The following is a 10,668-nucleotide window of genomic DNA, read 5'->3' on the forward strand; positions in this document are numbered from 1 at the left end:
CCCTGAGCCCGACTCCGCACCCCTCCTGTCCGTCTCTCTGGGGAGGAAGTTGAAGCTGTCGTGGAGAAACTGGTCTGGGGTCAGATCAGGACTAAAACAAAAAACAAAGCTGGCCTCTGGCCCCCGGGGGCCGCTAAAGAGCGGGACTCTGTAGAGCTGTTTCAGCGTGTCAGTGGTCATGTGACGATGACATCATCCACTTCATCAGCTTCAAAATCACAAACGGCCTGCAGGCGGCACAAAGACCGGAGGTCCCTGAACGCATCACCACTGGGCCTTTTCCACTTCGGGAACCGAACCACCTGTGAATGAATGTTGCCGTCTCCTTCCAGGTTCTTCCAGAACCTTCCAGGTCCTGTGAAGCTCCAGGTTTCATGGCGTTGAGTTCCTGCAGTGGAAAAGAGCTCTAACGCATCTCCTTTGTCCTGTGACACCTGAACGCAGCACAGATGAGTTCACTGACTCGCCCAGTCCTCCGGCAGCAGCTTCACCCCAGAGCCCCGCCCCCTCCACCCAACCTGACCAATCACTTGTCAGCATGGATCTGAGCTGGACTCTGAAGCGGCTTCACACGGACCGATGATGATGAGGAGGAGGAGACACAGTGAATGTAGACGTCCAATCAGCTTTCAGCAGAACCAAGAGGAAGTTTGATTCATTTCCTGTTTTGTTTGTTTTGATGTTTGTCGTCATGATGTCATCAAGTTTAGACCAATGAGAGAAGTCGTTTGCATGATCAAACCTTTTATTTTGTCGTTAGTCTGAACACGTAAAGAACAAAACCCCTCGAATCTGAACGTCTCATCAGGTCAGAGGTCAAACACCAAACTGCCGTGATATGTTCAGGGGCTGTGGGAAATTATGCAGACTGTGAAATAAGCTTCTGGTGTGAATATTAACCGGTTTCAGTGAATCCACGAGACGCTGTCACTTTATTCTAATTTCACTAATCAGAACAGCGAAGTCACTTCCTGCGTCTCGTTTCACGTTAAAGCTTTACACGGGCCGACCGCATGGATGCTTTTATTGTGAAGTACAACAGGAAACGGGTTGTGTCACAGACGTCCGACAGCAGAACTTCACTGCTGTCATGAAACCTTTAAAGGATCTTTAGAGTTTTCAATCAGACGCGTCAGGATCAGTCACTTCCTGTAAATGCGTCTGTAAATGTGAACGCTGTTCCTGCAGACCCACTTCCTGCGCTCAGACCGGCTGCGGCTCGACCCGAGTCTGGATCAGTTCCACACGGCTGCTATCGGAGCTGCAAACGGTTCAGACGTGTCGCTGATCGACGTGCTAAACAAACGCTTCAGCTGCAGAACCAAACTAAATGTTTCACACACACATAAACATACGTGTGCGTGTCTTTAAGTAGTTGAATGATACGCTTTCATGTAACCTAAGACTCAGATTCCCATGATCCTTTGCGGTCTGGGTCGTGTTTACACGAACAAGCGTGTGGCGCTGCCTGAAAAGTTCGTAACGAAGAGAAAACGTTGAGGATCGTTGTTTTCGTTTCACCGCCACAGACTTGTTTTCACTAACTGCAGCAGAAATGAATTTAAATCACTGAAGAAAAACTACAAACGTCATTAAAGTGCATTTTTCTTCAAACTCGCCGTCGTCCAGAAAGCAGTTAAAGAAAATGTGTGAAATTCAGTTTCTTAGATGCAAAGTTCAGTCACACTTGTGATAGAAGCTCAGAGTGAACTGAGAGACACGACCTTTAAGATGCAGGCCACGTTTTTGTGACATGAAACGCCCACGAGCAAATACATATTCCAGATTCAGTAATCCAGAGAGAGCGCGTTCAGGTCTGAGCGTTAACCTGTTCGCCATTCTTGTTTTGACTATCGAGCATTTCCTCGTGTAACCGTGTAACCTCGCTGCTGTACTGCACCGCGGCGCAGAAACAATCCTCCGTATGAAAACACTTTTACTCTCCAGGCGGCGGCGTGTGGGCGGAGAGACGTCTTGTATATTGCCATGTATATCGACTTGTGGCCACGTCCCACTGCAACGCTTAAGCCCCTCCCCCTTCATTTTATTTTTTTATTCTTACGTTCTAGTCAGCTGGTTTTTGTTGCACGTGGTCTTCAACTCACCGTCCCGTGATTCGCTGTCAATGGAGACCGTTCCCGTGGCGGGAAAGCCATCCCTCGCCGCTGGACCGAACGGCCGCCACAGCTTCTACTGTCAATCAAACTGGAGTCTGGTTTTAATCAGAGGAAGAGTTGTTATTGATCCGATGTGATCATAACATCCGTTAAAGTAGAACCTTTCAGCAAACTGAACCAAACTACATGGACATTTCTAAGAATTTAAGGACAATCCTGCAGATAATAATACGTGTAGTTCAGTGGGGGGGGGGGGGGGGGGGCGGAGCTGTAACAGCGTTTGTCCAGCGGCGAGACGTTTAGGGAAAGAAAACATGGCGGCGATCTGTCCACTCGACACTTACAAACCTGAACGCTGCTTCCTGTCGTCCTGTACATAATGTTGAACTTTATTTGTTGGAGCATTACATGGTATGAAAGTCTGATTTTGTACAGATGTTCATGTATGTACAGAACAAAATAAACAGAAATAAAGTGGACATGTTTGACAACCAGTGTGTCTTTTATACCAACACACACGTTTAATCGTTCAAAACAAGGTTTCAAAGGCTTTAAGGTGGAATGTGACTAAATATCCAACATTTTACACTGAAAAACCCCAAACTTAAGTTCACAGAGTGGCTGCACATAATGAAGAATCTGCAGGATGTTTTCTTGATTAGTTTATAAAGAGGAAAGAAGCAAACACCTTGAGTTTACTGTCACTAACTGATCTACTCTCTAAGAAGCACGTTTTAAATTCAGATGATTTCATTTCCCCAGAAACGTCCTCAACGTTCAACATTAAGAGATTTAAATGATTCCTCAAACAATAAAGAAAAAAAAGAGTTTGTAAAATTGTGTTCCGGCGCTTTGATTCTGAACATTAAACTTTATATTAAGACAAACTGCTCTGTAGTTCAGACGTCGGCCGGACGGTTTGAGGAGACGGACGTTAGCCAGCAGCTCATCAGAGTCCAGCTGGAGTCCGGCTGCGGTCCTGGTCTGAAGGTCTAACTGAACCTGGACCCAGGTGGCTTCACTCACTTCAAAACTAACATATGACCCGAAGCCTGAACCCGATCAATTTAAAGGGATTTAACTCCTCAGAGCTGAGACGGGTTACTGATTCTGTTCTCTGCTTTTAAATAGCTCAGAATCAGGAAAATCAGTCTGACGGAGAAATAATCTTTTATTTATTGTCTAAAAGTAAAATAAAATCTGAAGAACAAACGGATCAAGACAACATTCAGGTGATTCACTCGTTCACTACCACTCACTGTTTACTTTCCCAACCCTCTGGCAGGGCAGTGAAGTGTTCGTGGTGCGTTCAGGGACAGTAGAGAGTCAGTAGAGGTTGATGAAGCGGTGGCGGTGCGTTCAGGGACAGTAGAGAGTCAGTAGAGGTTGATGAAGCCGTGGCGGTGCGTTCAGGGACAGTAGAGAGTCAGTAGAGGTTGATGAAGCCGTGGCGGTGCGTTTCTGGGACAGTAGAGAGTCAGTAGAGATTGATGAAGCCGTGGCGGTGCGTTCAGGGACAGTAGAGAGTGAGTAGAGATTGATGAAGACGTGGCGGTGCGTTTAGGGACAGTAGAGAGTCAGTAGAGGTTGATGAAGCCGTGGCGGTGCGTTCAGGGACAGAAGAGAGTGAGTAGAGATTGATGAAGACGTGGCGGTGCGTTCAGGGACAGTAGAGAGTCAGTAGAGGTTGATGAAGCCGTGGCGGTGCGTTCAGGGACAGTAGAGAGTCAGTAGAGGTTGATTGTTAGTAGAGTTGATGAAGCCGTGGCGGTGCGTTCAGGGACAGTAGAGAGTCAGTAGAGGTTGATGAAGCCGTGGCGGTGCGTTCAGGGACAGTAGAGAGTCATAGAGGTTGATGAAGCCGTGGCGGTGCGTTCAGGGACAGTAGAGAGTCAGTAGAGGTTGATGAAGCCGTGGCGGTGCGTTCAGGGACAGTAGAGAGTCAGTAGAGGTTGATGAAGCCGTGGCGGTGCGTTCAGGGACAGTAGAGAGTCAGTAGAGGTTGATGAAGCCGTGGCGGTGCGTTCAGGGACAGTAGAGAGTCAGTAGAGGTTGATGAAGCCGTGGCGGTGCGTTCAGGGACAGTAGAGAGTCAGTAAAGATTGATGAAGCTGTGGCGGTGCGTTCAGGGACCGTTGATGTTGCCCCTGCGGGTGAGGCGCAGGGCACCGGCGCTCTGCCGGCTCTGCAGCGTGCTCTGGACCATGTCCTTCCACTGGTCGTCTGAGATCTCTGTGGCCCACGACGGCACGGCCAGAGACGGCAACGCCACAGCCGCCATCGTCCTCTTCACCAGCTCCACGTGGTCTGCGGGGCGACAGGAAGTGATGTCAGTGGACAGGAAGGATGTTACAGCTTTTTAGTTTATGTCATGTTTCCTATTTTTTTGTACTGATCAGATGTATTGATCTAATTAATACCTGCGTCCATGGGGATGGAGGCTCGGCTCCTCTGGGCCGCCGCCCCCTCAGGGTCGTCCTCCTCGTCGCTCTCTGGGGGCGGAGCTTCAGGCAGGTGCAGACCCATCACCTGCAGGACAGACAGACGGGTGAGTCAAACACATCCTCCCCCCTCAGACGCTGCCGGCGTCCCAGACTGAACTCACCTGTATCCTGTGCTGCACCTGCTCGGTGGGGGAGGGCTCCTCCTCCTCCCCCCTCTCCTCCCCCGGCTGCTCGCCGCCGTTCACGCCTTCAGGGTCCTGGTTCAGAGGTTGGTAATAATACCCTCCACTGTTCTCCTCCTCCTCCTCCTCTTCCTCCTCCTCCTCCTCCTCTCCCTCCAGCTCCATCTCTCCCACCTCCTCCTCCTCACCCCCTCCCTCCCCCCACTCCACACGGGCAGCAGCGCTCCGTCGGCCGGGCGCTCGTCCTCCCCCAGCTCGTCCTCAGAGTTCGGCAAGACTCTCTCCGGTCCCATCGTGGAGCTGCAAACTTCCATCCACGGACACACTGGGGGGGAGACGGGGGAGACAGGGGGGAGACAGGGGGGAGAGGTGGTTACTTTCAGCTGGTGTCAGACTCCTGGAACTGTGGAGCGGACAGGTACAGCCAGGACTAACACACCTGGGGCCCCAACAGGGGCCTCTGTGTCGCTGTGAGGCTGACGGCCAAGAACTGTCCTGTTCGTATTAGGGGGGGGGTGCGGGCGGCGCCGTCCTGTTCACCCTGTACGCAAACGAGTGCACCAGGAGGAAACCTGCCATCTCCTCCTGCTTCACCACAACCCAGACGCTCTCACCGTTAGCACTAAAGAAACTTGGACCCTCGGCCGGTGGGGGATCAGACCCCAGTGTCCACACAGGGATCTGGTCTCCACCTGGATACCCTCTCAAGCTGGAGGGATCATGTGGACTATGTGTGTTCCTGTTTACAGCAAAGCCTGTATGCAGTGTTTGGAGTCAGCCAGACCATCATGGTCTTATTCTACCCGGCAGTGACGGCGCGGGTCGGCAGGTGTGCAGGGGGAGGTGTGAACAGGTCAGTCGACCCATATGAGCTCCCAGAATCCCAAGAACCAAGTGAACCGTTTTAAGAACTCTTTGGCCTGGTGCTGCTGACAGCCGGGCCCACCTGTGTCTGGACCGGGACCGGGTCTGATGCCGGACCCGGCAGCGCGCGGCTATATGGATCTAAATGCGTCATTTAACAAGTCATCATCGTCACGGTCCTCTGCAGAACCAGCACGCAGCCTCACGCACGAGACACACCTGAACCCCGGGATCTACCTGAACATGTAGCTGACAGGTGACCACGCGGAGCCCCGTCTGCTCCAGAGTTCCCGGGTGCTGCAGCCCGGTGTTCCGCAGGGGGTCGGTTCACACCTGCAGCAGCCAGCAGCTAACGAAGCTAACTGTTAGCTGCTCTGAGCTGGTAATTAAACTCTCTCTTCTTCTTCTCCTCCTTGTTGTTCCAGCGCGTGAGGAGGAAGAGGAGGAAGAGGAGGAAGAGGAGAAGCCTCCCCCTCAGGTGAGGAGTTCAGGTTCTTACCTGTCTGCTGTGTGTCTCTGTCGGAGCTGTTAGCCGCTGCTAGCTGCAGCAGCTGAGCACACTTCCGAGTACGTCACGACAAACAAAATGACGCGTGACGCCAAATAGATTTTTTTTTAAATAACGAACTTTATTAACAATTTACAAGAAGAAGAAGAACAAAACGCCAACAAACAAACACATGAAACAACTCGTCTCCTGAAGTTAGAGAGAGTTTCTTCATAAATATCTGGTGTGAAAGGAAAATATAAAATTCTTTATGATACAAATAATAACCAAGTGGAATAAAGATCAGTCCATGAAAACACATGAACAGAAAGGTGCTGCAGATCTTTCAGCCTCACATTTCATTTAGTAACCGTATTTATGCATTTACAGTTTAGTTGAATGGAGGCTCGGCCCTCAGCTCAGTGTTTCACATCTCGTCCACAGATTGGTTTTTAAAAAGCACTTTTATCAGTTTCAGCAGCACAAAGTCCAAGGACGTCACTTTGTGTTGGGGAGTCATGAGAACAAGATAACAATATTCTCCAATACTATTTAGAATATAAGCTCTATGATTGGGGAGTCTGCCCCCCGAACATTTTGAGCATTAAGCTCTTAATTTCCTGCATTCTAGAGACATTTTTTTTGTCTTTATTTATATGAAGGGAAACAAAATTCATGCGGTCGATTACAATTCAATAAAAACTATTATCGAATATAATGCAGTAATCAGAAGCTTGTTTTTTTTGCCTGAGTTACCTTTTGGGGCAAGGCAGATCTGTTTCTTCTGTTTACATTGCATTTTATTCATTCATATCATGCATGTTAACCTTTCTCATAGCCTTTTCATTTGTTATTTAACATTTCTTGTTGCAAGATAATTTGCAGAAAACTTTTAGCAAATGCTTTCAAAAAGTGGTGGGGACATGTCCCCCGAGTCCCCAGTGTAAACGACACCTATGACAAAGTGACACATTGCTGTTCTGATCCACATGTTGTGTAATCTGTTGACAGAACCACACGTCCTGGACAATGTACTTTTACTTCTCCCAGTAACTAGTAGTGTAACTAATGACTTTTCTAAAACAGCAATATTATTACTAGTTACTAAACCAAGTAACGCTGCGTTGCTCGTTACTGAACGCACCTTGATGTGAATCCACGACTGCGGCAGCTCAGCTGGACCGGACCTTCTGTTGTTCATGTCCGCTGAGTGCCAAAAACTACAGGAAGAGAGGAGAACGAGGGAGAGAGGCGTTCTTTCCACAGCTGGAAGTAGCTGCTGCCATGATTGTGTCACAGTCTAAGAAGAATATTGTCGTCTATTGTAAACTCTGTGTGAGATCAGTGTTTGTGGACTGGATTAAGACGGTCGCTACACTCATGAGGCTGCACCTAAGCTGAAGGACATGGGGATCCACGTGGAAGAGGACGAGAGGGACGGACTACACTTTACACAACACCTTTGAAGTTGCACTTAGTGCTATTTGCCCAGAGAAAAAACGCCACACCTTTCTGGTGATGGGACTACTGGAAGTCACCTTTTTTTTGTTACTGTATAATAGTCCTGGAGTAATGATGATCTTTTTCACTGGGTAATTTTGTGCACAGTCTGGGTTTTTTTATGAGATGTGTGGACTTGATGGTTGTTACCTTGAACTGAAACTGATATGGACAGGCTGAAACTTGTCTTATAATATCCATGGTTTAAATCATCCCATCAAGAGGAGGAAGATATTGAGCCAACTTAAAAACTCACAATGTTCAATACTCTACTACAAGAAACTCATTTGGTGGAGGATGAATATAAAAAACTAAAAAGATAATGGGTATTTCATGCTTCATATCGCAAGAAAAGTGGCATAGCTATATTAATTAATAAGTCCCTACCATTTTCTTTCAAATCAGTAATAAAAGATAATATGGGAAGATATGTAATGGTTGTATATCAGTACTCAACATATATACCCGAAATGAGGATAATGGAACAATCTTATTGTGCAGGTGGATCACAGACCTCCTGACGGACAGGAAGCAGCACGTGAAGCTGGGAAAACATGTCTCAGAGTCCAGGACCTTCAGCACCGGTTCCCTCAAGGCTGCGTTCTTCCCCCCATCCCTGTACCCTGTACCTGTACCTAAAAAAGTTTGGGACTACAGGTGGCGCTATAATCAAAGCTCAAATCTGGTAAGACAATCCCATTCATTTCAAAGGGATTTTCATCCAAAGGACATTTCCCCTCATAACTACGGCCCACTACATTGCACATTCAAACCTTATGTCTACATGTTTGGGGGATACTGACGATTCCTATGGTGTCGGACATGCCTCTGTGCAATCACGTTTTCATTTCGCTAAATCGCAAAAACTGGAAAACCAATTTTAATTAACTGCTCCAAAGCCGCAAGTCCGATCGCCACGAAACTTGGCACAGATAATCTCTGGACCAAGCCGAAGAAAGTTTGTAATTTGTAATTTTGATCTGCCAAAAACGGCCGAATTACAGGCAAATCAGACCTCACGTTTTCAATGCCCGAATTACACCAAACTCGGGGACCTTGTCTGGCACACCAACCCGAGGGCCTGTGTCAAATTTGCCGTCAATCGGCCTCTAGGTCGCACTATTCATTGCAAATCACATTCATTTCAGATCTCCGTAACCGCAAGCCCCTTTCATTTATAACTCTGGTCGTGTATACAATAAATCATGGCGGGCCCAGGCCAACTCGCGTGCCCTCCGCAGGACCAGGGAAGTGCTTGGAGTTCTAGTTATTTTTTTAATTCTTCCATGCATAAAACTGATACTGTAGCCTAGACGGTAAGTGCTACAGACGCGAAACTCACAGGTTAGGTTCACAGCCCCAACAATACCTCAGTCGCAAAAATCCACATACTTCTACCTCTAGGGGGCACTATAAGCAAAGTCAATGCGTTTGGGCTTGGAACGCCCGTCTACGAAGGCGGATATCAAAAACCTTATATTCACGCGTTCGGGGGATTGAGCTGAATCTCGTGGTATAGGCCACGGCCATTTCCGCCTAATTTTTTGGAAAAAACTATTTTAATTTACTTCTCCAAAGCCGCAAGTCCGATCTGCACCAAACTTGGCATGGATAATCTCTGGAACAAGCTGATGAAAGTTTGAAGAGGAAATTTTGATCCGACTAAAAATGTCGAAATTATAGGCTAAAAAAAGTTTGCGAAAAACGCTAAAAACAGGAAATGACATCATACCTTCGCTTTGGAATGGCCGATCGACACCAAATTTGGAATATTAATGTGGGACGCCCCCCTGAGGGCCTGTACAAAATGTGGTGCAACTCTCCCCTAGGTGGCACTATTTCATTCGAAAAGAATTTTCCTCTGTAACCACAAGTCACACTGACATGAATCCACAGCCAAATTGTTCAGCGTGGTCCCCTTACTACAGGCCCCAAAGTTCACCCAAATATGCCCCTACATGTTATTGTAGATTAAACAAGATTAAAAAAATCCCATTGACTTACATGCATTTTATATCTCCATAACCACAAGTCTGATTCATACCAAATTTGGGGCAAGCCTAAAAAATTTGGTGCAATTCGGCCAAAAGGTGGCGCTATAATGGAAGCTCAAATACCGTCAGACAATCCCATTAATTTCTATAGGATTTTCAACCAAAGGACATTTTTCCTTATAACTACGCACCACTACATCACACATTTATAAACCCTATTACTACGTGTTTGGGGGATGCTACCGATTCCGATGGTATAAGATACGCCTCTGTGCGATGACGTTTTCATTTTGCTAAATCGTGAAAACTGGAAAACCTATTTTAATTAACCCCTCCGAAGCCACAAGTCCAATTGCCATGAAACTTGGCACAGACCATCTCTGGACCGAGCCGAAGAAAGTTTGTAGAGGGAATTTTGATCCGGCAAAAAACAGCCGATGTCCTGTCACATCTTACGTTTGCAATGGCCGATCTACACCAAACTCCCGGACCTTATCTGGCACACCCTCCTGAGGGGCTTTGTGAAATTTTGCATCAATCGGCCTCTAGGTGACGCTATAAGTTGGAAATTAAATAACACTCCCATAGACCTTTTCATTTATAACTCATTTATTCTCCACGGGTCCCCCAAGTTGCAGCGGGGCACCTGGGCACCTGGGCCAGGGGGAGCGGCTTGCGCCGGGAGGCTTTAACCCTGCGTATAACTGCTTGCAGTTCTAGTTGACTTTGTTCTTCATGCTTGACAGGTGAAAACGTATGAGTGAAACTGAAATAAACGAAAGGCAGAAAATATTTATGTCTAAAAAACAAAGTGACAGACAAGGAGACTGTCTGAGTCCTTTATTATTTGCTGCAAGTATTGAACCACTGGCAAGTCAACAAGACAGAATAAAGATATAAAGGGGATGAGGGATGAAGGAGGGACAGAACACAAAATATCATTATTCGCAGATGATATATTGACATATATAGGTGAATCTTCCACTACGTTAATAGCCCTTCTGAGAAGCTCCAGTCTTATCCAGTCTTATTGATCTTATCCAGTTTTAATCCACACTTTTTCGTTACATTTTTTATATA

The 10,668-nt window shown here is 47.2% G+C and overlaps 1 protein-coding gene and 1 pseudogene across 1 annotated transcript in view; one reads left to right on the top strand and one right to left on the bottom strand.

Moving 5' to 3' along the window:
* LOC119887373 (serine/threonine-protein phosphatase 2A 56 kDa regulatory subunit delta isoform-like) overlaps positions 1–2,608 on the top strand; it is a gene marked incomplete at its 5' end in the record, with an annotated part of 12,349 nt that extends 9,741 nt beyond the window's left edge. Inside the window, 1 exon segment of the mRNA XM_038698187.1 lies at positions 1–2,608. This exon segment is cut by the window's left edge and continues 152 nt beyond it.
* Positions 2,609–3,270: 662 nt separating this feature from the next.
* LOC119887372 lies at positions 3,271–6,195 on the bottom strand (annotated as a pseudogene).
* Positions 6,196–10,668: the final 4,473 nt, after the last annotated feature.

This window comes from Micropterus salmoides, unplaced genomic scaffold (assembly GCF_014851395.1).
Source record: "Micropterus salmoides isolate LMB-PRFRI ecotype aquatic unplaced genomic scaffold, ASM1485139v1 Ms_hic_scaffold_4158, whole genome shotgun sequence".
Classification (NCBI taxonomy): domain Eukaryota; kingdom Metazoa; phylum Chordata; class Actinopteri; order Centrarchiformes; family Centrarchidae; genus Micropterus; species Micropterus salmoides.